The sequence below is a fragment of the Oxyura jamaicensis genome, chromosome 3 (genome assembly GCF_011077185.1).
Source record: "Oxyura jamaicensis isolate SHBP4307 breed ruddy duck chromosome 3, BPBGC_Ojam_1.0, whole genome shotgun sequence".
Taxonomy (NCBI): domain Eukaryota; kingdom Metazoa; phylum Chordata; class Aves; order Anseriformes; family Anatidae; genus Oxyura; species Oxyura jamaicensis.
Window position 1 is genome coordinate 47,366,366 of NC_048895.1, and position 25,947 is coordinate 47,392,312.

The 25,947-nt window shown below is 36.6% G+C and overlaps 1 protein-coding gene and 1 long non-coding RNA gene across 3 annotated transcripts in view; both read left to right on the top strand.

Moving 5' to 3' along the window:
* PRKN (parkin RBR E3 ubiquitin protein ligase) overlaps positions 1–25,947 on the top strand; it is a 743,993-nt gene that overhangs the window by 277,052 nt on the left and 440,994 nt on the right. The window lies entirely within an intron of this gene.
* LOC118165319 lies at positions 14,856–16,650 on the top strand. Its single transcript, XR_004749983.1, has 2 exons — positions 14,856–16,321; positions 16,356–16,650. It is a non-coding gene; the product is annotated as an uncharacterized LOC118165319 (long non-coding RNA).

Consider the following 25,947-nt stretch of genomic DNA (forward strand, 5'->3'; position numbering starts at 1 on the left):
CTGTGACATACTCCTGGTACACAAGACAATGTCATTTGACTCAGTCTCTGATTTCTCTATGCAAAACTCAGCCAGGGTAAGAATCAGGATTGAAGTGCCATAAATGGACGTTGGGTCTCCGTACTTTGGCAATGGCTTTATGGTGAGGCCATTTCCATTGCAGGGACTCATAACTTATTACTGTTTGTAATTCTTCACACTATGTCCTTGGTAGTGCTGTCTGAGTTTTCAGTATATCTTCTAGTTATGCAAAACTCCTAGGGTGCTTGTATTAACTTCTTCTATACCTTTTCTTGGTAGCTTACATTATTTCAGAACTTTTCAGATCATTTGAATCTGATTTAACTGACTGCATCTGAGATGATATTTAGTTCCTGTCACCAAAGCACATCTGGATTTTATTCAGTGGCTGAAGCCCCCAGGGACAGTCTGCTTCTGTCCCTGCTCTTGGTGCTCCAGGGGAGCCTCTGTTTTTAAATACCTTCATTAAACCGTCTCTGCCAGAGAAATACTCTTTCATTGTTTGCCATATTATGGATATTACTTTTATCTATAGCTTTTCATCTTAAATCTAATAAATAAATGAAAACTAGATGAATTTTGTTTCTCTGGCACTATGAAATGCTTGTCATTTTGGTATCATGTCATTCAGCGTAGGCTGTGTTGTGCATCATAGTTCTGGCAAGGAAAAAGCTCAAAAATCAACTGCCTCAGTGACTGACAAATCATTGATAGCTTAAGTGGTCATCCTGATAGCTGAAAATACAGTATTTTGAATTTGATACTTTCATGTTTCCTAGGAAGAGAAAGGCCTTTATTCCAGTCATTATCTTTGAGTTTTTACCTCCTAATATAATTTTAGTATTTATTTAAGTAGGGTGTTTCCTTTTTAATGAATATAGGCTTAGCAGAGATTTTCAGTAATATAAAACAAAAAGGCAGTGTCTTCAAGTTTATTTCATAGAATTCTGTATTTGATTTTCACTTATGGGACAGTCCTGGTAAAGGTGATTTTGTTCCTGTAGATAATTTACTTTAAATGTATTTTGTTTAATGTATCATTATAAAAGTCTATTCCACAGTGGACTGCCTCTCACCATTGCTCATTACGGATCACATACTTTTCCTGAAATTGGCTCAGTGACAGAGGAAAGAAGCAATACCACTCACTGCATTGGAGCAAGGCTGGCTGAAAGACAAACGGGCACGTAGCAGCTCCACAGTTATCTAGCCCATGCCTCTGCTGCTTCACCACTGCTGGTTACCACAACTGGAGTAATGTTACACGCAGCCTCCAGGGCAACCAAGATTGCCTGCTTTACTGGTTACTCTCTTTTAAGCCTGGTGCACAGACTAATAGTGATGTCTATTTGGCACAGTTTTGTTTCAGAGCTGCCAGTCATGAAGGGTCTTTAGCATCAATAGTCTATTTTCTTGTGACTGAATGACAGATAGTGACAAGGGCCAAGCTGGGATAGAAAAAAAAAATAATAATAATCAATTTGACCTTTGAAGCTAAACTGCAAAATAAGCTCCACCCTGTGGAGTTCAATGTGATGAAGTCTGCTCTTATTCACAGACTGGGAAGATATTAAATATGAGATTGAATTCCTGAGACTGGATGAAGTATGTATTTGTCTCTCCAAAATGGCATGCTTGCTGTGAAGATAAAAATGTTTTTGAGATTTCTTAGCTGTGTTGCAAACAATATGTGTTAAAATACTTCTATTGAAATACTATGTGTAGGAAAAGTTGTCGTCGTAATAATGCATGCTCCTTGGTCAAACTAATAAATTTGAAGCAACAATTTATTGTTAAGTTCCTGCTAATAAACCTGTGATTACAAAAATAGCTTCATTTCCCCTGTATTTGGCCGATAAAAGTAGCACACACAGGAAATTATACGTATTCCATATATGTATTTCTGTCTACATGATAGAAATAATGAAAACATTATGAATAATTATGAATAAATGGTGAATTTATGAATAAATAATGAAAAAAAATCTCAATTATGATATCTCAACTGCTCACTGGGCACTGATGTTAATAATGCTTAGAGAAGACAAGTGAAGAGAAAAAGAGCCTTCAGAGCTCTTTTTTCCAGAATTTCCATGGAGCTCTTTTTCCAGGATTTCCACAGATTCAAAGAAGCTTTTTGTGTTAGTTATGTTAAGTCAACATATACTTTTTTTTTTTTTTTTTTTTTTTTTTTTTTGTGAATCAGTGCTTTTTGAGAATGAGGGAACATCTTAAGGTAGAGATGTTGTACACTGTGTATAGCCCAGCCTCCGCTGTGGCTGAATGCCAGAGAGAAATCGGGCTGCTTTGGAGCCTTATCCCTACCAGCCACGCAGGCAAGTGTACTTGTGTGTGCGCTAGCTTCTCTCGTGACCTGATCTGATGGTGAAAGGCCTGCTAAATATGATAAAACTTCTTAGTCTGTTAGTGCGGAACTACATTATGATAATAAATCCTGTCTTGCAGTATTTTCTGTGGTTCAGGCCCAATTCCATGCTGAAGTGGATAAAAAACCTCTATCTTAGATATCTATTTGATAGTCTGAGCAGTTTCCAATAGCAAAATCTGTCTCAGAATGGGATATTTCTTCCATCATAGCAAAGGAGAGTCTATCACTAGTCAACCTAGTTAGGCTGACTAGTGGATACCAATATTTTTAATATTTTTGACTGTAGATATATACGTCTTGTGCTTAAAAGGGTTTTGTGTCATCTGCTCTTCCTTATTCTCCTATTACTTTCAGTGACTTGGGGCAGGACATCAGCATTAACTAAATTTAAGTGCTACTCTGTTCATTCCTAAGAATGAACACATGACACTGCAAGTCTGATTCAGCTATCACTTAACCAGTGTCTTCATTGCTTTTAGTAATAATGAATATCAGAAGATAAAATAATGCCTATTTTTCTACCTGAAAAAGTCTTTTTTTTTTTTTTTTTGTTATGTCTTTGAAGAAAGTTGTTATTACAGAGGTACTGCTATTACATCTTCTCATGGAAAAAATAAAAAATAATAAAAAAAGTGTCGTTCATAAAAATCATATTAACCTATATAGCAGAAGGAATGAAGGGGTACCAAAGGAAGCTATTGTATTACACCAACTTTCAGTGGTTCTGCTTAAGGTCCCATTCCCCTCTGATTGGGAATTGTATTAAACAATGTGTTTCTAGCCTCAGTCTTTTCAGTAAGATTTTTCTTCTGACTAGGCACAATCATTTGGTCCTCCAAAGTTGTCACATCCTCATTTGAAGAATTATTCCAAATTTTGCCATTGTGGCTGTCTGGCTGTATGTATGTATTACTTCTGGAAAATAATAAATAATGCTATCACTGAGATTCTTAAATATTTGATTGAAGGTGAGACCTGCTTCTTGTTCTGCCCACACAAAAACTAAGTAAGACAGCCAGAGTTCTTAAAAGTCTCAATTTTACTATGTAAAAGGAAGACAACAGCTGCTTTCCGTGGATCCACTCTCTGACATTGTGACAAACAGCAAAACTAGGAAATAACCACACTGTGTAAGAGATCCAGCTCCAGTGGTGCCTTGGGATGGCTGTTCCCAGAGCCTGTTTAAGATACTGTGACACTGATTAGGAGTAGGAAAGTTCAGCACTGAGTGATCGCAAAAGACTTTTAAAACCTTTTCATCATTTTTTTCTTCTCCACTAAAAAAAAAAATAAAATAATAAAAATATAAGATTTCAAAGATTGAATGTCAATTCTTTAATTAATATCTATACAGTAAATAAAAATAAAAATATTCTTCATTTATGAAAAATGACATTCCATCCATTACCAAAGACAGTGACAACAATTCTTTGATGCAAAATAAACTTTGCGAAACAATATTGCTTCTGCCTGGGATAAATAACATACAGGTTTTACTTTCATTTTAATAGGATAAGAAAGTACATTTTAACTTTAATTCTGTTAGAAGCACTAAGGTGTCTATGCATGATTTATAGTATTTACCAACTTATTGTGGTATGTGTTTTTAGTGAGATTACACATTATAAAGCATCTTAAAAGATGAAAAAAAAATACCAATTACAGGAAAGAGGGAAAATAGTGTTATGTACCACTTCAAGCCATGCTGTGAAATAAAACTGCCCTTTAATGTGGAGACTAAAGTGGGTTTTTCCAGCACGGGTGACCACAGTCACAAATGAAAAGGAAACCAGTTAAAATTTTACTTTCAGATTACATTTTTCCATGAGTATTTGAATCAAATGTCTAATGAACCCTGCTGGCTGGGGAAGACAGATACGTGCCTAGGAATACAGATGGTGATCATTTCAGTCTGACTACATACATAGTTGCTAGTATTTCAGAACCACAGCCTGGCTGATGTTGGCAGGGACCTCTGGAGGCCACCTGGGCCAACCTGCGACACAAGCAGAGCTGCCCTGGGCAGGCTGCCCAGGTACAAGTCCAGGTGGCTTCTGAAGATCTCCAAGGGAGACCCTGCAGCCTCTTTGGGCAACCTGTGCAAGTGCTCCATCACCCACCCATTCCAGAAATGTAACTGGAAGAGAAACTGCTCTTTTTCTCTCCTTTGATCTAGGTTATCTTTAGGTTACATCTATCTTTGTGCCATAAGGAGGCACAAAAGGTTACATCTATCTAATGTAACATTAGGTTACATCTATCTTTTGTGCCATAGCAGCTCTGCCATCGTTGTCTTAGCAATGTATAAAAACTGCTTTTTTTGCATACAGTAGCTACTTCCCCGACAAAGAAGGACCCTCTCTCAAATTTATTTTCCTTTTATGTTGAAAGGAGGTATTATAATGAGTGTTTTTCAATACCAGCTGATGGATGTATCTTAGCATTAAAAACATTACAGCTGTATTTACTCTGTTGACACCTTACACTGTATGTGCAGGTGAATCCTTCACAGTCCCCTGTCCCCTTTCTACTCAGTAAGACCATGATATGCTGGGGATGGCTTGCTGGAATTTATTACAGTAGAAAAACATAGTACTTGCACAATGATAGTTCTTTTTTGTTTGTTTTGTTTTATTTTTTAATATGGCAGCTGCCACTGAGATTCAGATGTCCCAGTGCATAATGCTCTTAATTTGCTTTCTTTATTAAAGTAGAGCCAAACTTCTGTCTTCTCAGTATTATTCCTTAGATAGCTGTGGGTACAGAGAGATTGTGCTTACACTAGATTATTTCAACATTTTTCATAATGATGAATATTAAACAATTCTAAAGGGTCAGTCATTTGTTCTAATTTTTAAGACGATGGAGCATCTGATTCACCAACTGGCTCAGGAAATAAAAATAACCATATTTTCTTAAGAGACTGCAGTTGCAGAAGTAGCAAATACCAAACAGTTCTCTTAAACGTGTGCCTTCATTTCCTTTAAGAAGCTGCTGTAATTTCTAAATTATGATTAATTATATTTTGATATTAATTACTGATAATTATGATGATTAATTAAAAACATTAAAGTAACTGTTTACGTCTACTATAAACAAATCTCTCTTCTAGCTCATTTTAGAAGAAACCCGGCCAAACCTTTGTTTCTTCCTTATGTCAGAGGGGTTTTTTGTTTGTTTGTTTGTTTGTTTTCCTTTGTTTTGGATGGAATTAGTTAATAAAAGGGTTTAGGGTACTTATAATCTAAATAAGAAGTCAGACTTTTGAAGCTAATAAATAAACTAATTTGAAGTTATATTGATTATACTTGATTGGATAGAGTTGAGATCTGAAGTTATTAAAGTCTAACTTGTTAAACTTTGCTCAGAGCTGAATATTTGTAAATCATCGCTAACAAGATGCAACCACAACCATCACAGTTATTTTGATTGAACCATACTGGTAGAAGTATGCAGTGTACTAAGGAAAAATTCCCCCTTCTTCTCAGAGAAATTTTCTTAATGTGGTAATAAGTTCTTAGGGACATGTGATGTGGACCAGTTAGTAATCCACAGTTAAACTGTTAGAATTCTTTTATGTTTTTCTGTTGTAAGCAGCTGGACAAAAGACGGCATCCTTGCTTCCCTTCAGTAATTGCTGTATGTTTAAAGCTTGCTTCTTAGTGAAAAAGAGTCCATTTGAATTTGGTGATATAACTTGGACATAAAAGTTTTTTGTTTTTGTTTTTTTTTTTTTTTTGATAGAGCTATAGCAAATGTTTCTGTGATTAATTATTATTATTATTTTTTTAGGTCGTATTGGGAGGGTGGTGTTTTTTTTTTTTCTTCTATTTTTTTCTTTCATTTTTAACTACACAAAGAAAAATCTAACATCAGAATCTGTAAGTTTTCTAGATTTTATTTGGAGAATCTGATCTTTGGCAAGAGTTCTGAGTCATAATTCTTAATGGTCTAACTGGTTTTGTTAAAAGAAAGAAGAAAATTGTGGGGGCTCTGTAGTAACTACGAAACGTATTATAGATATAGACTTATAGATAAATATTTTAGCAGTCTAATGGTACAATACTATCAATTTAAGTGAAATAGCATGTTTTTGTCAACATGGGGCACATAGACTTTTCAGACATGTGAAAACACCTTGGCTAGGAAGGAGTTGTTTACTTTTTTATAGGCAAAGAGATCTACTTTCTAGAGTGGGTGCAGCTACCTCTAATCTGTACAGATTCTAACAGTTACATTTGAGAATTATCTGTCCTGGAATAAGTGGGCTTTTTTTTTTTTTAATTATTTTTATTTTATTTTTTATTCTTTTTTTTAACTACCTGTTCAACTGCAGCCATCCTAACACTGCTGTATTGTTTTAATGATGCCAGCATAGTTGGAACAAATTTTGGACATAGATTCACAGAGTGAGTTTGTGAAAATTTTTCAAGCTAGTAGTGGTGGAATTGATAAATATCTGATAGCATTAGATCTAGGGAGAAAAAATATATACAGAAATGTTTTCATTTCAGGCTGCATCTTGTAAGACAATCAGAGAACAAACTTTACTGAGATCTCTCTCTCTTTTTTTTTTTTTTTTTTTTTTTTTTTAACACTGAAAACTGTTCAGCCATGAGTGTTAGGTACCTGAATCTCTAAGCCTTATGTTGTTTGGATATACTGACATTTAAACTTGCTGCTTTGGGACAAAGATAAAGATGCTAACTGCAACTATAATGACAGTTCCTAGCACATGATGAAATTTCTGGCACTGATGGAAGTTTAAAGATTTTAGGCACTGATGTAAATTTCATAACAGTTGTAGGCATCACAATTATGGGCTTGCTTAAGGTATAACCCATACCCTCTGTTCAGTTTTATTGATACTTAAAACTACAGATCCATGGTTCCTGAACTTGCATATCTGTACCACTTACCTGATACTAAATTTCTTATTGCTGCGTTCACTAATGGCGATACTGGAGCAGACTTTTGGATAGTCTGGGAAAGTCTGTCTTTCTCGTTGAGATAGCTGTGTGTAGTGTCATAAAAGATGAGCTAAAAGAGTAGGAGTGCTATTTTGACTTAGATTTGATCTTCATATGCTCATCAGCTGTTATTATCTGATTTGTGTTGTCAAAAAAGCCAGCTCAGCTAAGCAGAAGTTTCCTGTTTGAGAATAAGGCACTACATTTTCATCCATCTCTCAACCTTCCCATAAAGAGCACAAAGAGAGGTTTTTGCTAGCTTTCTTCCGTCTAACTCTGCATGTAGCCTGCCAGCTGAAAACATCTGTCTCATCTTGAAGCAGGAGTATTGCTGAAAATAACATCCATAATTTTGAAAGCAAAAATCATAATAACCAAGGGTGGTGTTATTTGTCTATTACCAATATAGATGCCATAGATGGTAGGGGAAGTTCTCAAAATTAAAAACAAAAACAAAAACAAAAAACAAACAAACAAAAAACTTCCCTGAAGTATGTCATATTTATAACAGTGAGTTATGTTGGTCCACAACATAACTTGGGTTACAGTCTGGCTGTCTGCTAGCACATTACCACCTATACAGCTAAGAGGATGTACAGTTTTGAACTGACTTCATGTGAACAATGTGTTTGTTCTTAGGTGTTAATATTCTGTCTGCATATTTTGACTTGCATAATTTTAAAAGTTTAGTTTCAGATGGAAGAAATTAATTCCCCTGAAGTTAGGTTTTTCATTTCAGTCATTTCTAATTGCTTGCTTGCTTTTCAACTAACAACTCAGGCAAATAGGAAAGAATGTTTTTAACCCAAGATTTGCCTGGTGTTTTATATGGTTGGTAAATATTTTTGTTTGAATATTCAATATTTTCCATATTTGTAGATATATTTACTTTAGCTCAGATTAAAAACCTCCAAGCTCTTTCTAAATGTGGTTAGAAGAAAATTCATACAATCTGTAAAAAGAGACACCAGACTGAAAGACTGCCTGGTTACCTGTATGAGTCTTGAGCATCATGGAGCTTTCTGTAGACATCAAGTCATAACAGTAAGCCTCTGCCTGAAATGAGCCTGTAATTTTGGCATGAAGTCAAATGAATTTAAAATAATAGAGTCAGATGCCATCAGAAAGTAAAGTTTTGTGTATCGTCTGCTTTATAAGCCTATAAAGCTTTATAAGCCTATAGATCAGTTTAGTCAATTGTAAAATGAACAGTTGAGGGCATTTAAATGTCCATCGTTTTGTACAGTATTAGAAATTCTTAAAAGAAAAACCATGAAAAACCCAGAATTCATGTAAGCAAATGTACTTCTATTGTGCAATATTATTAGTTATATTTTATCTTCTGGAATCTCACTTTTTGACTAGTATTTTAAGCAACCTGTTTGCTATCATTTGGTGTAATACAGGTGTTTCTGATATAGGACAATGTCAGAAAAAAAAAAAAAAAAAAAAAAAGCAAAAATTCTTGATGGTGATGTAGAAGATTACATATTGAAGATAGATTTAAAAATTAAAGTTGCCTCACTCTCAGGCTGTTTGAATAGTGTCAGGAGACACATTTTTCCCTTAATTTGCCTGTAGGTCTTGACCTTGTGGTAACAGTGCCTTAACATGCATTCATAATTATTCAGTTGATGCTATGGTAAGTTAGACCCATTTTCACCCTGCCCATGTGGCTAACCTAATTATGAGGAATGCAGGACCAGGCTTTTCAAGTTCTAAGCTGTGATCAGAAATGGGAGCTAGCAGGTTGCATGTTTAATTCTGCTGTCAGCTTGAGTTCTCAGTACTGACTTTTTGCTAACGTAAAAAGCTGTTTCCTAAAATTCAGGCCTGGTGATGAATTGCTGACATTGGCATTTTGGCAAGATGATAATTTAAAGAGGAAATTAGAAATTGTAGGTTTTTTATTATTATTATTATCATCACCACTTCAAGTAGAATCAACTAGCTAAACTTTTCCTTCAATTTGATTCAAATTTCTGTTTTGCTGTTGCTTCCTTCTAGTATATCTCAATTTGTAAATGTTGTGGTTTAGCCTCATCAGGCAGCTCAACTGCCCAGCCACTCGCTTACTGTCACCAGGAGGGATGGGAGGGAGGATCAGAAAAGTAGAAGTGTGAGAACTCATGGGCTGAGAGGAGGACAGTTCACCAGGTGAAGCAATGGCCAGGCGCACAAGCAAAGCCAAGCAAGGGATCCCCTCGCTGTTTCCCATCGGCAGGCAGGGGTTTAGCCATTCCCAGGCCAGCAGGGCTCAGCACGCCAAGTGGTTCCTCAGGAGGACAAACACCATCACTCCCGATGTCCCCCCTTCCTCCTCGTTTGCCCCAGCTGTTATTGCTGAGCACAGTGCCCCATGGCATGGGACATCCCTCTGGCCAGCCCAGGCTGTCCTGGCTGTGTCCCCCCCCACAGCTCCTGATGCACCCCCAGCCTCCTCGCTGGCAGGGCGGTACCAGGAGCAGAAGAGTCCTGGGCTCTGTGTGAGCACAGCTCTGCAACAGCTGAAACGTCGGAGTGTTATCACCACTATTTTCAGCAAAAGTGGGAAACACAGTGTCATACCAGCCTCTAGAAAGAAAAGTAACTCTGTCCCAGACAAAACCACAACAGTAAATTACATTAAAGAGAATTGACATGTTGTCACTTTCTTATTTAAAATATATCTGATATTTTTGCATCTCATAGTTTGTGTAGTAAACAGAATCTTTCTGTATACTTCATAGAGGCCATGCAGGTATCTACCTTCTGTTTTCGCTTGTACACTCTGATAAAATGAAGTTGGGGGCCTGAGAGTATTTGTGTCTATCTTAGGCAAAAAGAGAAGGAGGAAGAGGGGACTGTCAAAAAGAAACTACTTAGTTTTTGCCAATACAGATACTCATTTTGTACTAGCTAGCTATTTTTCTGCATGAACAGTAACACGTCACAAGAAAATGAAGGTAAAAATTGGGTATGGGTCCTGTTATATTCTGATAAAATCACTACTGTTCTTTGCTAATGCTAAATTTGTTGAATGCCAGCTCGTCCATAACTATAATAAAACCAGCTAATGCTTAAATGAATTCTGGCAATTTTAAATAAAATTTTAGAACTTGATATGACAGGGAAGAATGCTAAAAGGTAACCAAGTGTGTAAACAGTAAATGAAGGATTATCCTTATTTGTGAAAAACCCATTCCAGCGAGAAATTGAATTGGGGGCTTCTCTCAAAAAAAGAAGGGTTAGTGTAGCTACTGAGCTAAATCTATGCCTGATTTTATTCCCTTTAGAGTAATAAGCTTATGTGAGACCCATAAACAATAAACAAAATGAGTATAAATGCGTATAAATGTAACTAAGTACTGTCTTCTCCCTCCTCTTTAAAGATTCTCCTTCAAATAATAAATTATGGATTATGCCAAACTTTTACAACCAGGTATGATCAAGTGTATTAGGAGTGATGCAGTTCATTTGTTAGAGCATATTGCATGAACAACCTCACCTCTTGTCTGGTATTTTTACTTTGCAGAAAGCATTTGCTGTACAAAATCCATTTGAATTGTATAACATATAAAACAACTAACAACTAGGAAAAAAAAAAATGGAGCCTGTATTTATTGGTCTATCAGCTGAAGAAAGGAGATGGTCAATGAAAACAGCAGGCCCAGGACTTGGTCTTTGCCAGGATTTTAAGTCATATAGAGACAGAAGTAAAGAAAAGGTCACAAATCTCCATGTCATTGAGGCTTGCTTCACATTGCTGCACATTGCTGATATTAAAAGTCAGCCGTTTCAGAAACTAGACCTATAAAAAAAATATCTAGACTGCAATGATCTTGGCACTAGTTTACTGTAAATTGGTGTATCTAGCTTACAACAAACAATGTGTATTAGACTTACCTGTCTGTACTTTGATTATACATAAATGTTCTCTAGCTGTGCTATGTTCATGAAGTCAAAAGCTGTTAGTGAAAGCTAAGGCAGTAGGTTAACTTCTGGCATAGGCTCATTTTAATAGGTAGAGTCTGACCTTTCTGTACTACCAGGAATAATTTCAACTGACTCTGTGTACAAAGTGCTCTCCCAGATGTGTATCTTATGCAAAAAAAAGACAAATGTAGCAACTGGTATGGAAAAAAAAAAAAAAAAACAAAAAAAAAAAAACATATGGATCTACTCCTTTTCAAATGCAGACTGTTGAGGCTGGAAGTCTATCACTTAGTCACTGTGTTCTCCATTTGACCATATGGCTGCAAAATCTAGTGGAATGATATAAAAAAAATAGTTCTCCTCTAAAGAAAATATAGTAAAGTAAAGAGGGAAGAGGAAAGCATTTATTTTATTCATTCTTGCTGTTATGCAATTTTTTATGTGCTTTATTTTAAAAGACTTTATGGAATAAAATGGAAAAGATATATTTATGGAATCTGAACTTTATCTATTGACACTTAACTTCATTACTGTCTTTTGCATGGAAATGCCTGACATGAGGTCACCTACTCACATTAAGTATGCCTCCAAAATTTAAGATGAAATTACAAGGATTTTTTTACCTAGTTTCAGTTCTTTTATAGCTGTAGTCCATATACAGCTAAAACTCAGCAGAGGGCAACACACCTGTTAACAAGGAATTTCATGTTTGTGTATAAATTGGAAGCACAAAGGTGGAAAAAATAAGTTATTCTATGGTCTACTACAACTTTATGTCAGCCTTAGGTATGCTGCTAAAATTTTGATGAATTTTCTACATAAGTCTCCACATGAGAAAGATGCAAGTACCAGTAGAAACTCCTTGTCTATCCCCCTGCTCTTACTTCACAAACAATACTCAAAAAGGGAGGGACATTGCAGGCACAAATAAATTTGTGTGTGTATGTCAAGAAGAGTGTTTAATGGGCATGTAAAATCCTGAAGATCATGTGGGAAGAGACCTCTTGATCTTTGTCACCAAGATCACCATGTCTTCATCATAGCAAAATTTTAGCTTAGGAGTATTTGGAGAGGATCATTTCAGGATGGTCTCTTTTGAACAAATAGCAGCCAATAAGCAAATCATATTTAAATGAGCACTTTACTTAGCTTGGTATCACAAAGGATTTTACAGTTAAGGTCTGTTTTTACTGTGGCATAAAATGATGTAAACGAGATCTGTGCAGTGCAAGTTGTATCTGTAGGAAGTCCCACTGGCCAAGGGCTTTCCTCAAGCACCAGTATCATTGTGGGATGCTGGGGAACACTGTTATAGAGACTTGCAATCTGTTTAAAGGGTTGTTTAATAAACAAGAACATTGGTGTCTGTTTATTTTATCAGATTATTTTACATCTGGTTTTGGCTTGAAAATCATAGTGAAAAATCACAGACTTTTTATGTATACGTAAATATATGGTATTCCATCATGGTTAAATCATGGTTAATTATCTATGTACTGTAAAAATATTAGCACAATACATTCAGTCTAGTTTTAGTAACTGAATGCAGGCATATTCAAAGCTTGAAAGTTCATGAAATACTGAGGGCCTCATTCTCTATCACTTGCACCTATTTTACATTACAGTAAAACTTTCAGACCTGTAATAATTGGCTTGAGTGAAGATATACCTTGTCCTCATCCATAAAAGTGAAGGGAAAACTAATCTGTTGTGAAAAATTAGTCTTCAGAAGTTTTACTCTCCTGTTCATCACCTTTGGAAACTATTGTGGGTGAAGGAACACTTTCCTGCCTTTGTATTATGGTAGAAATATTTAACCATTATTTTGTATCCTTTTAATAGGGTTTAGAAAATAATAGTATTTGTTGCAGCTCTTACTCAGCACCATAACAAAGACACTACCTACAGCTTACTACTTCTGTGACTGTTGTAGCAGGAAATCTTATGTAGAAACAGTTAAGAACAGCCCCCGCTGGTTAAATTGACCTGTTTGTTACACAGTGTTTTCAGTTCAGGTGCCAGTAACAAGGATGGAGTTGAAAATTTCTCTTGTGAGAAAAGTAAATCTGACATTAATTATGCCAAGAGATTTACAAAAATGGTAATTTAGCTTCCTAGATTTAAAGTTGCCACCTGTTTACGCTTGGACTTGGGAATTCATTTTAATTTTCTAGCCTGTTGTTTGCCAGTAAAATGTTCCTCATGGATTATAGAGCAGATCAGATCCTTGTCCCACAGTGGTGGTTGTAGCTGAGCCTCCTAACCCTGGTGACTCATGCCAGCATTGTCCTCAGCCTCAGTGCTGAAGGGTCAGCTGTAAAACACTTCATAAAGACGTTGTAAATCCCACTGCAAAATATATCTGTTAAGGGTATTGTAATCTTTCTGTATCTATCTTCCCCCTCCAGGACCAAGCATATCACTTTCAGAGCATATGGTCTCCCTCTACAGATAAACAACCATAATGCCAGAGTTAGCTCTGTTCCTTCTGTATTACCAGTTCTGCTCGTCTGTCCATCAGGATCTTGTATTTCTTCCATTCATGATTTAGGGATTTAAGGACATAGTCCTTAAAGGACTATGTGTCTGTAAGGACACACTTTTTTTTTTTTTTTTTTTTTTTTTTTTCCTGTCTGGCAAATAGCAGTGAAATACTTGATAATGAATTTACCCAATATTTACATTTATACAGTGCTTTCCTTTCTAAAGGAAACGTTTTACACTGTGGATATCTGTGTGTCTATATAAGCATACACAGAGAGAGAAAGAGTTAAAAATTCAAATATTTGAAATCCATTATGGGTTAAAGGAGAGAAGTCCTAACCAGATGGTATACCTCTTCACCACCAATGGCAGTGTAGGGTAGATATTCCAGAATGGGCTTTAAAATTCCTAGCATGGGCCCAATATGCAGAAGATCAGGAAATCAGTACAGGCCAGCTGACCCCACTTTTCCAGTATGTTTGTGGCCTCTTGAGCTCCGACTTGCCCAGTAAACTTGTACCAATACCTAACCTTTTAAAGATCTGACATTCCTAAGTCCACTCATAGGAAAAAAGCCTATTTTTTATGAAGAACAGAATAGGATCTTCAGCATCTCGTTACAAATAATGAGCAAGAGTTCCTTTCCCATTTAAAGTCTCATCTAAAAGTTAATCAATTAATTAAATCCACTTCATTGAATTTAGTTACATTATTTCTGAGAGATGGAGACCAAGGAGACTTACTGACTGCAGTAACTCTGAAAGCAGTTATATAGGATATGGCTCAGTCCTTAAGCTTAGACTTTTCACCCATCTCCTTCGTTAAGAGAGCAAGGAGCAGGTCCTTGGTTCCTCAGTAATAAAACCTGTTTTTCTCCTGCGTTAGCAACTGAGGAGTTTACTTCTGAACTGGGGTTTCTGTATTTGGTGTCTTTACCTGGTGGCAAGGTATGTAAGCAAAGAGACAATAGACAATTTGAAATCATGGGAAGTCCTACTGATACGACTAAAAAATGAAATGCCCTCTCTTCTCACTTTTTTCCCATTCCTTTCTCAGTAAAAATAATACTATGGCTTCTGAGGTCTCATTTGCTTGTTCCTATTTTCTTCTCTGTCAGCTGTCTCCATCTTATTTACAAGTGAACCATTTCAATTTGCTTGTACTGATTTTGCTTTTGCTCTACTGTCAGAATTTAATCTGGCTAACCTTTTTTGTTCACATAAAAATACATGATTTATCCATGTTATAATATCAGTCTCTGATAGTGATGGGAATGCGATAACTCTAAAAGAGTTAACAGTTTACAGAAAATAGCCAAATATTAATATTTCATCACAAACAAACTGGCAGTCAAGTCAGTAACCTGTTTTCAGAACCCATGCTTCTGTCAATAATCAGCTCTTGCATAGCCAGATTTCTAAAAATAAGTCAGAGTATTTTTGCTATAACTCATTATACAAAAGTGTGCACAGGAGAGCAACAACAGAGATTAGTTTTCTGGGTTGTACTAAAAATTTCTCTCTCCTACCTTCATATTGTCTCAGGTTTTAATGTGTAGCTGTAATCAGGGAGAAAAAGAGAAAAACTTCAGTGCATTGAGCACTGAAGGAAAGAAATAGAAGCAAACACTACTCATGTGAGCTTATGGCTTTTTAATTAGTGCCTGTGGGAAGATACTTTGCTATATCAATGCCATTTATACTAGTACTATCTTGAAACAGCAATGTGCAAAATCTCTCCCACATCTCCCACCATCTTCTGTAGCCCCAGAGGAGACATACATAAATAAGTAATGGAAAAGCTAGAAAACAGATTCAATCATGCCTGTTTTGCTGATGCCTGATTAAGGATATTTTTAAAAAAAAAAAAAAAAGGTGGGGGGGGAGTACAGAGGAGGATGAAGAGTTTATATACTTGCTAAATTCATAGCAACAGCTGTTGTATGAAACTCTGGGATTTGCTATTCCACATAGCACATGATGAAGGCAAAACTTGCAGGAGTATATTTCTTTGTATAATGAGGTACGCAGTCAAGCAGTTAAATCATTTGCTTTCCCTGGGACACTCTGCTGGGTTCTTTGCCATTGCATTTAACTGCTCTCAGGTACTGGAGTGTCATTCTCACCTTCTTTATTATAATTTTTCCCCTCGTAATCTACAGTAAATGGGAAGTTTTACAGTGGAGCAGCTGTTGGTAAAACCATTGACCTAAAATAAAGCAGTTCTAACTTACAAACAGTTGGTTTAAGTCACTTAAAACTTCTGTTTACAAGACAACAGAAGCAGCAGCAGGATGACAACTGTTTGCTCAGGAAATGTTTGGGAAATTCTTATTAGGTTTGTGAATGACTACTGCCAGCTTAGTTTTCCTATTCACCCAGCTGGATTTCCAAAGATAATCTTAACTATTAAATTGAAAGTCAAGTAGAGTACTGAGAAAGTAGATGGGTATGCTCTCTGAATTAAAAGTCTTATATAAATAAAAATATGCTTAAAATAGAAAGACTTAGTCTGACTTGGCTAAAATATGGCAGTCTGAACAGTGTGGGTTCAGACCTAGGGTATCATAGGCCTAGGATACATTGTGGGTATCATAGGCCTAGGAGGTAACTCTAGCATGTCAAGTTGAGTGTGTAGCCTTAAGTCTTTTAGTTGAAAGTGTGGGGTCACATCTGTTTTCTGATACTGTTTAAAATTCCAGTATTTTTTTAATCCTAACCTTTGGCGATTATTTTAGTTCTTGAAAACCAGAAACCCCAAATAATCTGTCTTCTATTGTGGTGGTTCAGACACAGCACTGCCTGCATTTTTCTCCATGAAGATTTTCAGATAAAGACACTACTTTGAGTTAATCAAATACACAGGTCAAAACAAAACAAAACAAAACAACAACAACAACAACAGCAAAAAAAAAAAAAAAAAAAAAAAAAAAACAACCAAACAAAAAAAAAAGCACATACTGGCTGTCATTGTGATCCTCCTGACAAGTGTGTTTACTTGGTGTTTTAACGTGTATTTAATGTAGAGTGCAGAAAGCAAGAAATAGAATTAGTCCCTCAGAGAGTTTATAATTAATTATTATTTACCCAAAAGACCATACTCTGATCATTTGTGTAAATAAGTACTTTCAGAGCTTTGTACCTATCTTAAAAATCTCTGTGGACCAAATTTGGCAGGTTTTATCTGCCTTTTCTAGTGGAAGTCTTTTCTGTTGATGCCTGTGAGTTTTGAGTAACCATCACATCATGTGGCTCTGAATTATTTTAAACTTTTCAATTGCTGATTGTATATTTCAGAAGATGCATGGTTTTGTGTTGTGTGTGTGTTGTGGTTTTGTTTTTTGTTTGTTTGTTTGTTTGTTTTCCCCAAGGTTTGTATTTTAGCTATTGGACTATTTATTACCTGGGCATAGCAAAGGAGCCAAAGGATATCTTTAAAACTCCAAGTCAAGACTGAGGTGTAGTGATCAAGTACATGGGAAAAATCATCTTAGATTTTAAAATATTATTATTCCATGCTTTTGATAAATATTAAATGTTTTTTGGTCCCTCTTTCTGTTTATTCTGAATGAAATATTTCCTCAATGAAATATTTCCTCAAAGTGGAATAAAAGGGTGCTTATGTTTAAAAGAAACTTTAATTGCTGCGAAGTACCTTTTTTGTTATTATTTATTTATTTATTTATCTTCCTCTACAGGAAGATGATTTAATAAAATCTTCACATCTTGGATGAGGTGTCTAAGGCTCAGGAAAAGACTCTGTATTTTATCACCACTGAAAATGCTGGTTTATAGCAGAAGTTCTGATGGATTAATAGCTATGGCACCATTAGTAGCTATGGCATAATTTTGAGGGAGGTAAAATGATAGTGTTAATATTAGTTCTGTGTTGCCAGATCTATTAGTGGCTGAAATCCTTTTCCTGCTTCTCTGTGATTCTGTAAGCTTCTCAAATACTACTTTAATCTTTTAGGAAAACTGCTTGAGGAAAATATATGAATCCTCTGGGGGATATTTTCATGACTCTCATCAGCTCCAGAAGGTTTCTAAACCATGACAGAATTTCCCACACATCACACGAAGATTACTTAGTGTGTTTATTAATATAGGTCTGTTTAACTTGTGTCAACAATTTTTAGAAAATGCAGGCAACGTTGTGGAGTGGAATAGCATTTATTAGATAAGGGGTCTCTTATGTTTTCCAATGATATGTTTTTGCTTCTTTCTGAATACTTTAGAAAATGCCTAATAAAGTGTAACTTACTGTAAAATTGGGGGTTTTGAATTCTAAATATTGCACATGAGAGATATTTTGCCCTCTGATCTTCTGCTGAATCAGAGAAAATTCCTGCATGGAGCCCCCTGCAAGTCCCTGATGAGGTGCAAAATCCCTGTATGTTAACCTCTTCCAGTTTGGGCCATCTACCAGAGCATCTCGTGCCTGTAGTTTAAAATTACAGCAAAATAGAGTTGTGGAGGGACCTCTGGAAGTTAGTTTTCAAGAGAAAGTTGCTCAGAACCATGTCCAGCCTGGCTGTGAATAACTCCAAGGACCAAGAATCCACAAGCACTCCAGGCAACCTGTTGCAATGTTTGAACACCTGCACAGTTAAAAATAAATACGTTATTATGTTTAAGTGGAATTTCCTCTTTGTGCCCATTGCCTCTTGTCCTGTCACTGGGCACCACTGAGAAGAGCCTGGCTCCATTGTCTTTGTACTTTCCCTTCAGGTATTTATGTGCACTGATGAGATCCCCCTGAGCCTTCTTTCCTCTAGGTTGATCAATTCCAGTTCTGTTAGCCTTTCCTCATAGGAGAGGTGTTCCAGTCCTTTCATCATATTCCTTGTCCTTCACAGTATGGCCATGTCTCTCTCGTACTGGGGAGGCCAGAAATGGACACAGCACTCCAGGCGTGGCCTCACCCGTGCTGAATAGAGGGGAAAGATCATCTCCCTTCACCCGCTGGCTATGCTTTTCCTAATGCAGCTCAGGATGCTGTTTGCTTGCTTTGCCACATTGTTGGTTCATTCTCCACCAGGACCAGCAAGGCCTCTTTTGCAAAACTGCTTTTTAGCTGGTCAAACTCCAGCCTGTCGTGGTGCAATGCAAAGTTGCTGAGAACTTCAAACATATATAAATCCCTGGTGGAAGGTCCACAAAACTGGAGTACTAATCTAAGAACTAGCACATGTAAAAAGTCTTCAAGACAGCTCAGATGTCAGATATTAGCAGATCATCTGAAATCTGAGCACAAATCATTGCGGGTGAAGCCTGAAAGCCACAGAAGTGCACTTTGATCTAGAGTAGATGTTCATTATCACTTTACACCTTTACAAAAAAAAAAAAAAAAAAAAAGTTTTAATTTTAAATGTGTCATCTGTTATATTCAACAGATATACAGGGTCACCAAGAGAGCCTGAGCAGATTTGTTACTGAGGAAATAGAATAGTTCCACTGCTGTATTACTTACACTTTGAATATTATAGAATATAGTGAAACAATGACTGAGGGTCTCCTAAATTACTATAAATAGTGTTTCTCACAAAGAATCTTATTTCAATGAAGTCACCCAGTAGAATACTCTTCCCTGTGATCCCTACTTTCTGTTATGTATTTTGGATAGTTCACTGCTTAACGTCAGGCATTGCTTTTCAGATGTATGAATATGTATTTTTCCCTATCTCTGTGCAATCATTGACATTCAATAACATGTTCAGTTTTCTGAGTCATAGGACACAGCTGCTGCAGTGGGAACATGGCAAATAAATTTATTCCCTCTCCAGTGTAAGTTGCGCAGAGCATTCTTCCAATACAGAAACCAAGGCAGAAAGAATCTGCAATCTTCCATATCAAAAGACTCAAAGTAGTTCTCAGGAAGGCATCAAAGGACATAAATTAAACTTTGTAGTAGTGTTTCTGAGAATATATGTGGTACCTAAGATGGCAGAAGATGATACTGATAATTATAAGCTGTGATTTTTTAGTTTTGAAAAAATGACATGAATATGTTGAGTTACTACTGATGATAAGCAGTTCTGCCTACAAGATATCCCCCTACTCTTCCTATGCAAATTCTTTGTAACTTGTTTCTTTGCCAAAATGCCACAGTATATAATTTTTAAAAGAACCCTTTGTTAAAAGTAACCACTTCTATGAAAATGTTTTCATTAATGAAAGGAAATACATGAGAGCGAATTCGCCCCTTCTCTTGTAAAGATGTATGTAAAAGAAAAAGGAAACAATGTTGGTAAAAAGAAGCTGGCTCTCTCCAGCAGATCCATTTCTCTTGTATTGGGGAGCCCAGAACTGGTCATAGCATTCCAGGTGTGGCTTCACTGGTGCTGAGTAGAGGGGAAAGATCATCTCCCTTGACCTACTGGCAATACTTTGCTTAATGCAGCACAGTATACGATTACCTTTCTTTGTGGTAAAGGCACATTGTCTTAATTTATGTTCCACTTTTCAAAGTAAAACCAAAAACAGTTTTTGCTTGCTGCTTTGTGCTTGAGAACATCTAAAAGAGTATGAGCATTATCAGAAGAAAATATTGGCAAGTCCCACTATCTTTAATAGATCACCAAACAGTGGAAATGAGCATTTCATAAAAGTGGTTGATTGACAAAGAAGCAACAGATAAACTAGCCTGTTTCATGAATGAATAGAACCAAAGATTTGTTCAAAATGGATAAGGTATTATTTACTAACGGGAAACTCGAAATTTTATATTTCATTATCCCAGCATTGAAACACTTGCACCACTTCAATCTCCTTGGTTGGAAGGGCTTTTATGGGTCATTTCCACCACTACTCATGTATTTGAAGTCTTGTCTTCTCTGGTAGGTGAAAACAGTTTGTGCACTATGGAGGCATTTCCAACAGAAAGAATTCCACTTCAGATCCACTGAACGAGCTCTTCATTTATTATTTAGAACTAAATACCCATTAATAAAATTAATTAATATTCATGTAAAGGTGCTGTCTTCAGTGTAAAAGAGGCTTATTGTGTACTTAAGGCTATTTTATGCAGAATATAACTCCATGTAGACTTTCTTCTGGGAAACTCCTGCTTATAAGACAATGCTAGACGAGTCTTCTCTTAGCAACTTTGGAAAGGTTACACAAAACCATATCTGACTTCCAAGCCTCACATTTTCTAGCTACTCCTCAAAGACATCTCTTGTATCCTGAATGCCAGTTTTCTATGTGGAGGGCTGGATGTTGTTGCTGATAGGAACAATTAACCAGATGAAGAAACATCTAAGCAGTAATGCAAGTCTTTTCTATTTATCTGGTGTGTATGCACCTTGGGATGTAAGAGAACTGTGAAATGGACCTTGCTCTCCCCGTATATTATTCAGAGTAAAGTCAGAAAATGAATGCATAAACCCTCAAATATATGCTTTTTAAAATGTTTTAGGGAGTCATATGTTCTGTTTTAGCCCAATGTGAAATTAGACAAGCTGTCAGCATGGACTCTTCCAGCACAACATGTAATTGCACACACATATATGTCCTTTGACCAACACTTTGTGCATGCACATTACCGTTCACTTGTTCACATGTTGTCAGCTCTTTTTATACATAGCTAGCTTTGCAAATGTTTAAGCATGTGCTTATGTTAATAGTTAGAGAGATATATTTGCTGGTTAGTAAGATTAGTAAGATCTGCAGCTCATGTGTGTGGCAGTAATAAGCAGAAGCTATGCTGTTAAGTGCTGCTCTTATTCACGGAGGGCTCTATGGTGACAGCCCTATTGGACTAAATGTATTCTTTGGAAGTATCATACTGTTTAGTAGTATACAATGTACTGTGTTTGTTTTCTGGTTTGTTGTCTTATTTAAAACCATTAACATTTTTCCTAGCCTATTTGTGTAGCTAACTGAAGCATGGTTTCAGGATTTTATCAGTCTTCAGCTGCAGAAACTACCTGCTTTGCTGTTTTCCTTCCACCTTATCAGCCCGGAGCTGTGCCATTTAAGCTGTGTGCATATCTAATAGTGGTGGCAGATCTTAAGACAGTTATTTAGGCTACAGGAAACCAGTGGGATATATTTTGAATAAAAGTGATAGTCATTAGGAAAATGCTAGAGGGGCTGATGGCAGTTTTAAACACTGAATTTGATTAATGAGAAAAAAATGAGCAACATTTACTGCAGAAGGTTTTCAGCAAATTTCTGCTTTCTATTTAGATAAAAGGGCACTTTTTAAAATTTGAAAACATTCATCGCTAAATATACCTAAACACAGGTTTCTTCACTCCTGTCTGTGTACATTTCCTAGTTGCCTGTGCCACTTCTGCTACCCTTAATAACTATTTGAATCTTTGTCTTTTCCGCCCTTTCCTACTAGCATTCAAGGTACAGTTTTCTTCACTATTATTACCCACAATAAACAGTTTGAACTTCCTGGAGGTGGGAAATTACAGTCACAATCCATCCAGCTATGCAGTCACAGGTCCTTTTGAACACATCAAGCTGGTACTCTGTTTTGTTACATTGACTTTTCTCTGAACATACAGTCATATTTGAAGTTTCTTGTAGTAATAGTTTAAAGTCTCTAATAGCCCATTAAGTAATCTTTACTTAAGAAACTGTCGTGATTCCACTTTTCTTAACAGTGAGGTCCTGTATGTGTAAACTTACCACACAGATCTTGAGTTCATTTTTCAGGAATGCATGACATTTGCATGGTGGAACTCATGGTGTAGTTTATCCTGCCAGCTCTTACACAGCAGCATATTTTTCTAGTGTTAGCAATAATTCCCAATCTATGTACCACATACAGACCTAAACCAGGCCTTGTAAGTTGTTCAGTTCTCTCTCCATTAAGAAACATGAAGGGTCAGTTGTACTCTGTATGGTTTTCTAGACACTTAGAACAATTTATCCTGATGACTTTTTGCTTCAAGTAAAAACCTTTTTTGATGTGTTATAATATTTTTAAGAGAATGTTGTTGATGATGTGCAGATACTTCACAGGGTGTTATGCTTCCAGTAAACACTCGGAGAAGTTTATTAACAGCCACTTTATTTTGCTTAGTCACCCCTTGACAATTTTGTGTGTCAGTGTCCTGGGAATGACAAAAATCCTGTGTTTTTGGGTGAAGGGTTCTGTGTAGCTGTACCTGACAAGGTTTTGGAAGCAGACAAACCTTATATTTTTAGGTTCTGCTTGAACTAGCTAGATAGGCTGAAAGTAGTTATTGATAAGGTATAAACCTATAAATAGGCAAATCAAAAAGTATGAAGTCAGAGTCTTTATTGGGCTGAACAAAGTAGCTTTGATGGCAGATTTTGGAATTCATGAGACTACACACTTCAGCCTTGAGTCCTGACATCTTTTAGTAAGCTAAGAACTTTTTTGTGTATGCAAACCATAGTGCATCCCTTCTTAAAAGCTGAGAGTGGTTTAAGCTGTCTATTTGGACAGGTGCTCCAGAGGAGTTACGGGATGAAACATAATTTTAGTGGAAGCTGCCACATGCAACCATTTCAGAATTAAATGTGACATAAATTTCTTAGACCAACTCTTCCAGTAAATTGCTTTCCATTTCTTTTTCTCACTCTAATTCAATGAGTCTAGAAACCATCAAACCATTTTCACCTAAAGCATGGAAGAAAGCAAGGGAAAGATAGCCATTGCTATATCTATTTTTCAATGTTTGTGAAGTGTTTGGTACAACAGAAATGGGGACTGTGTAAGATGAATAGTTAGGTATCAGTCAATTTGTCTTCCAACCAAAATGTTCAGCAAAGTCATAATGATTGATTTTTGACAGTGCATTCAGCTGTTGGCAAAGGAGAATAAAAAATTCTTTATAGTTTCAATCTGAAACAGTGTAGACTGTAGGGAGGGAGATCCCTGCTTGAACTGAAGTATTTTTCCCAGAACTAGCCAGAATACCAATATCTGTTGGTAAGTAAAATCGTGAGGTGGATATTTTGTAGTTTGCACTAACACAAAAGATTCTAAATTAAACTCTGTAAAGTGGAGAATTAATTTTTCATTAAGATGTTCTAATTTCTAAAAAGTTCTTAAAAGGACTCCTATATGTAACAGCACTAGCGTTAGTTCTTAAAAGGACTCCTATATGTAACAGCACAGACGAAGCTGGTGAGGGGCCTGGAGAACAAGTCCTACGAGGAGCGGCTGAAGGAGCTGGGCTTATTCAGCCTGGAGAAGAGGAGGCTCAGGGGCGACCTTATCGCTCTCTACAGATACCTTAAAGGAGGCTGTAGAGAGGTGGGGGTTGGCCTGTTCTCCCACGTGCCTGGTGACAGGACGAGGGGGAATGGGCTAAAGTTGCGCCAGGGGAGTTTTAGGTCAGATGTTAGGAAGAGCTTCTTTACTGAAAGGGTTGTGAGGCATTGGAACAGGCTGCCCAGGGAGGTGGTGGAGTCACCATCCCTGGAAGTCTTCAAAAGACGTTTAGATGTAGAGCTTAGGGATATGGTTTAGTGGGGACTGTTAGTGTTAGGTTAGAGGTTGGACTCGATGATCTTGAGGTCTCTTCCAACCTAGAAATTCTGTGATTCTGTGATTCTGTGATTCTGTTATGAATGTGACTTTTTCCCATTTTAATAAAAGTTGGATTTATTGGAAAACTGGTATTATATTAGTTTATATGACTAGCCAGCCTTGCTTAATTGTTTTAGGTAAACAAAATAAAGCATACAAATAAGGAACAAAAATGGTAAATTAAATTTTGAATACAGTCTTTATAGATGGTCGGAATTTCACAGTGCCCTTTCTAAATTAGGGAATAAATTTATTAAACTTTTATTCCTGAGAGCAGTTAAGCTGACCAAAAGCCCAGAGTAAGAAGGAGCCTGCAAGGCTGGACTAAGGATCAGTCTACTGACTGTATTTCCTACGTGTTGTTACTAGCACGTAGTGCTAGTCTGTTATTAGGGGAGAAGGCAGTCTGTTATTAGGGGAGAAGCACCATCACATCTTTCAGAAATGACACAAGGCTTTCCAAGGAACACAGGAAAATGCAGCCATGAGAGAAAGGAACAGGCACAAAGACCAATGGTGTTAGAAAGTTCTGTAGCAGGGAAGCACTCTGGTTTTACTCTGTGCAAGTTTCTTTGCGAGGTTAATCTTCAGCTTTAATGCTATTTTAAAATTTTCTTTATTTGTTTGCTTGTTTGTTTTGCATTAACAGTAACAGGAAACAAAAGGTTACTTTTACCATAGCTGCTATAGATTTATTTATGGAAAACCTCAGCGCAGATCTGCTGATACAAATAGACATTTTAAAGAAGTCCTGTGGAGTGGATTTGTTACTTTTACAGAAATATTTGACTTCCCCAAAGTAGACCATTCTAATATAATTAATATATATTAAATACACCTTGTTCACATTGGTTTTCACTTTTCCTGCACCAGTCACTTATGTCAAAATGCTTGATAACATTTATATCAACTGGGATCTTACGAGATCCCAGTCATATTAAAATACAGTTTAAAGCAAGGCAAGTGCTTTTCCTTTTGAGAATGCTTTAAGACCAGATTTCATACTTTACCTCACTTTGTTTTTGTTGAGGCCTTCAGTTCCTTATTGGCTGCTTGTATGTCCTTGCACTGTATTCTGTTTTCCTGTTAACCCTTCCTCAAGTTGTTTCCTGTACCTAATACACAATTTATGTGATTAAAATAGTCTATTGTTTTACTGCATTGCTGTAATACACATACCTGAGGGAGACCAAATGCTGAGTAGACCATAAAGTGGAAATACAGTCCAGTATCATCTGGTAAAACCGAAGTAGGATACTTCTCAAGAAATAATTCTTAAGAAAAGGAGCTTATCGTTTGCTGTGTTGAACTGTTGAACTGTTCTGTGGTTTTCCCACCTAACAGAAGAGAGAGCTCTTGGGTGGAAGAACCAAACAGAAGATAGTTGTCTTGAGCCATTTGGATCCATTCAAAGGACCCAAAGATAAAACACTACACTGTTTAGCTTTTCACTATGCCATACTGTGAAAAGGGGAAAGAAATGTGTTAATAATTATTATCACTGTTTTTTAAAAGTAGAGAGACTATTATTGTTTTGCCTTGTCTTTTTCATGATTATTATACAGTTTTTTTCTAGCACAGCAGCATGCAGCTGCTTGTGAAAATATTGCTACTCTGAGCAGCATCTGGTGCCTGCTTGCTAGTTTG